At 28.1% G+C, this 5,000-nt stretch overlaps 2 protein-coding genes and 1 pseudogene across 9 annotated transcripts in view; 1 reads left to right on the plus strand and 2 right to left on the minus strand.

Moving 5' to 3' along the window:
• Positions 1–5,000, plus strand: part of LOC118446587 (uncharacterized) — a 128,641-nt gene that overhangs the window by 85,840 nt on the left and 37,801 nt on the right. The window lies entirely within an intron of this gene.
• The window catches only part of LOC118446588 (uncharacterized), a 43,611-nt gene that overhangs the window by 17,216 nt on the left and 21,395 nt on the right, over positions 1–5,000 (minus strand). The gene's annotated exons all lie outside the window — the stretch shown is intronic.
• LOC118446731 (5S ribosomal RNA) lies at positions 2,545–2,665 on the minus strand (annotated as a pseudogene).

Here is a 5,000-nt window from a genome sequence, read left to right on the forward strand (position 1 = left end):
GAGAGAGAGAGAAAGAGAGAGAGAGAGAGAAAGAGAGAGAGAGAGAGCGAGCCCTTTAACTGCCAGCTTGGTATCGTTGTTTAGTGCCTTCTGATTACCTGCTTCATTTTTCTTTTCTTTTCTTTTCTTTTCTTTTCTTTTCTTTTCTTTGCTTTTTTCATTTTTTCTTTTTTTTTTTTTTTTTTAATCCTTTTTCCTTCCTCTTCTTCTCCTTCTCTTTCTTCTTCTTCTTTTTCTTCTTCTTCTTTTTCCTTCTTTTTTGTTTGTTGTTTATTTTTTTTCCATGTTCCTTTTTTCGGGATGGCCGAGTGCCAGTAGTACTTACGGGTGGCGACGTATGGTGACTTGTGTTTCTTTATTTCTTACGTTTCGAGAATATCTTATATAGAACTTCTGTTCAACTTAAGAAAGAGAGAGAGAGAGAGAGAGAGAGGGAGAGAGAGAGAGAAAGAAAATTCTTCCAAATGGTGGTAGTGTACGATTCGTCCCAATGGCTTGTGGATAGTGGGAAGAAGAGGGCAAAGGAGTGAGGGATGGTGGCGGCGGTGGGAGGGGGAGAGGGGGTAGAATGAGGGCCCCACCTAAAACAACGACCGATCGGTACCTGAACCTCGCTATCTCACTATAATGGTGTACCATGGAAGAAAGGGCCCCTGGAGATAACGCCGACGGACAAATGTGTCGAAAGATTTAATGTATTATATCGCCATTGTCGTTAACTTAACTTAACTTAACTTAACTTTACTTAACTTAACTTTGATTTAACTTGATTTGTATTGACTTGATTTGAATTGACTTGATTTGAATTGACTTGACTCATCTTGACTCGATTTGACTTTATTCGATTTGACATGATTTAATTTGACTTAACGTGACTCAACGTAATTCGATTTAAACTTGATCTTTAGATTTGATACAATTCAATTATACGAGAACGTATTTTCTTCTGGTTTTTTTTTCTTTCTTTTTTTTTCTTTCCAAATGTCATAAAAATTTGGATTAATTTTTATAATGATCGTATACGTGTATTCGCGATACTATATTTACAAACAAAAAGGCACGTATTCATTATTTAATTTTTTCATTGATTATTTGATTATTTGATTATTTTTATATTACGTCGTTATCGGTATTGATATTGAAATTGACCTTTATAATGATTTCTTCGGAAAAAAATTGCAAATAACATATTTATCATCAATGTTACGATGTAATCTGTAATTGTCTTATCTAATGAGTAAATAAAAAATAGTCCATACATGTATGTGTGCCTATGTGTATATGTGTTTACATACATATATATATATATATATATATATATATGACATAGTTTATACATACGTAGTAATTTTTTATCGAATATTTGTTTGATAATTTTGATAATACTTATTGATCTATCCAATAGTAATTTTTAATACATTTATATATATATATATATAATTTTATTTATTTAATATTATATATTGTTTATATTTAATAATAAAAAAGTAATTGGCGAAGTAGAATTTAAACGAACACTTTTAATTTTAACTTCATTTTTAATTTATCTCTTTTAATCATTCCTTTCATTTTATATTCGATTTTTATTTATTTCTTTTCATTTTACATCGTTTCATTTTATATTCAATTTTTATTCATCACTTTCATTCATCTTTTATTTTATTCATCCTTTTTTATTCATTTTATTTAATTCATTTTTCATTGGGCTCATTTTTCTCATTCACTTTTCATTCGGTTAATTTTTTTTCAATTCATCCTTTTTTTTCATTGTATTTCTTTTTTTTTTTTTTTTAAATCGATTTCTTTCAATTCGTTTCTATAATTCATTTTTTATTTTCAATTTATACGTCTAGTAATTTTCCCCTATGTGCATGTGTGTTTATTGAAAAAAAAAAAGAAAACAATTATTGATTCTAAACATAACAATTTCCGTACTATAGATTTTAAAATCTTTCGACGATACGCTCCGAATATTTTCGTCTTTCTTAAGATCATAAATCTGGGTCATAATTGGCATGAGCCGTTTAATCGAAAGAACATCTCAGGTGTTACGACCTAACGAGGTCAATCCAATATCTAATATTTCTTCGACAAATTTTACTTTTTCTCCAAAATTTTCTCCTCTCATAAAAATATAAAAATATTTTTCTCCTTTTCTTTTTTTTTTCGAGCCTCTTCTAAAAATATAAAAATAAAGAAAAAAAGAGTTATCAGGTGACAAAATATCAATCGTATTTATTCACCTAACAAATATCCAACAAGTCTAGAATTTAACGCACACAAATAGATAATTGATTATTATTATTATTTATTATAATTTTAATTATTATTTTTTTTTTTTCATTAATAATAAAAAATATAAATAAATATATGAATACTTTTTCAAAATAAATACATATATATATACAAAATGCACATATTAATATGCATATTTTTATTATATATATTATTATATTTAAATAAATAAATTATATACATATAATATTTTTATTAATGTATACACATACACACATACGCGTAAAAAAGTAAAAGAATAAAAAAAATTGCCAACAAACACACGGTATTCCCAAGCGGTCACCCTTCCAAGTACTAACCGTGCCCAACGTTGCTTAACTTCAGTGATCGGACGAGAACTGGTGCTTTACAACGTGGTATGATCGTTGACTTATAAATCAAAATTTTATTACGCAATTTTGTTCTACATTCCATTGATTTTATTAAATGTTTTTTTTTAAATTATAAAATATATGTTGCTATTCGTATATATGTAAAAGATTAAATGACGTATATAAAACAAAGGAAAAAATTCATATTTTTTATCCAACGTATACGCGTGAATGTACGACGTATCTCATCGAAAAATCTCGTAAATCTTACCAGTAATAATTTCAAAATTTATATATGTACTATAAACATATAAAAATACTTACAAGATTTGATTTTGAAATTTAAAAAAAGCAAAAAAAGAAAAAAAAGGAAAATAGAAGGAAATCTAATATAAAAATTAGTCCAACGACGAAAAAGGAGTACACATAAATCGCTTTTCTCTCCTTCTTTCTTTTTTTTCAAAATCTTCCCTAAAACATTTTTCCTTATTCATTCTAACATAACCTTTCTTTTCGAATCCCACTTAGAAATCTTTGACCTTTCCAGTGTGAAACATTACCTGAAAAAATATAGAATTTCTATCACGATCTAATCTATGAATATTTAACGTACTTAAAGATTCGAATCTCGTAATAATCGAACGAAAAAAAAAAAAAAAGAAAACGAAAAGAGAAGAAAAAGAAAATGAAAAAATATCAAAGATGGCTACCTACTTCGCGCCATTTTGAATTAACTTTCGTAAAACTATCGATCTATCGATCTATTGATATTATTATATCGAATGTATAATTACTCAAGTATTTACATGCATTATCGAATTCGAATAATGATATGTGAAATCGTTTAAATATCCATACAAATGTAATATTAATATAAATGTAATACGAATAAATGTAATAAGAATATAACATTCCCTTTCTTCATTCCCATCGTATCATTGCTACTATAACCTAGCGACAACAATCCGTCATTTTTTTCAATCACGCAATGAATGATCAACAAAATCGTCCTGTCTTAATAAGTGCGAGAGAGAGAGAGAGAGAGAGAGAGAGAGAGAAAGAAAGAAAGAAAGAGAGAGAGAGAAAGAGAGGGAGAGAGAGAGAGAAAGAGAGGGAGAGAGAAAGAGAAAGAGAGGGAGAGAGAGAGAGATAGAGAGAGAAAGAGAGGGAGAGAGAGAGAAAGAAAGAGAGGGAGAGTGAAAGAGAGAGAGAGAGAGAGAAAGACGTACACACCAGAAAAAAAAAAGAAAAACAAACTCGTACACTCACGTACACAATTCCAATACTTACATATGTTGATTGAAAGATCAAAGAAATTATTGAAAACGAATACGAGAGAGAGAGAGAGAGAGAGAGAAGGAAAGAGACAGACAGTAAAAAAAAATTACATACACCCACACAATTCAACAATACACTACTAAGTACTTGCATATATTCGTACATATACAATTACGTGCTTTAAATCATTGAGAACCTAACCTAATTCAGAAACATTTATACTTAATATGTATATATGCATGTATGTATATATGATATATATATATATATGTATGTATATATGTATGTATGTATATGTGTGTGTACATTCTTTAATGCGAATATGTGTTGAATAAATAAATAAATAAATAAATAAATAAATAAATAAATAAATAAATAAATAAATAAATAATTGTAACAAAATTAGCAGATATGTATAAAATTAAGTAAATAAGTGAATACATAAGCATTGAATGGTACTTAAGATAATTTAATCAGTGCGTGGTTTAAAATCAATGGAAAGGAAAGTCTAACATTTTCATCGTCCATTTTTATATATATATATTTTGATATATATACAATAATATATATATTATGTATATATATATATATATTTTTTTTTATATTGTATATATTAGGTTGGAAACTATGAAACGGGCGTTTTTGTTTAGTTATTTATTTTCATTCAACGCTCGTTTCATAGTTTCCAACCTAATATATTGTATTTTCATCTCCTTCCTGTTGTTATTTATCTCTCTCTCTCTCTCTCTGTCTCACACTTTCTTGATCGTATATCTATCTCTATCTTTCTATCTCTTTCTCTTTCACTCTGGCTCACTCACTCTTTTGTTTGTTTCATCCTTTTGTCCATCTCTTTTTTTTTCTTTCTTTCTTTCTTGACTATATCCATCTCTCTCTCTCTCTCTCTCTCTTTTTCTCTTACTCTCTTTCTCACTTAATATCACTCACTCTTTAGTTAGTTCCATCTATCTCCATTTAATATTCTTTTTCTTTCAATCTCTCTCTCTCTCTCACTCTTTTTCTTTAAATCTCTCTCTCTCTCTTTCTCTCTCTCACTCTTTTTCTTTCAATCTCTCTCTCACTCTTTCTTTAAATCTCTCTCTCTCTTTCTCTCTC

The sequence above is a fragment of the Vespa mandarinia genome, chromosome 25 (genome assembly GCF_050613455.1).
Source record: "Vespa mandarinia isolate Hongniang chromosome 25, ASM5061345v1, whole genome shotgun sequence".
NCBI classification, from domain to species: domain Eukaryota; kingdom Metazoa; phylum Arthropoda; class Insecta; order Hymenoptera; family Vespidae; genus Vespa; species Vespa mandarinia.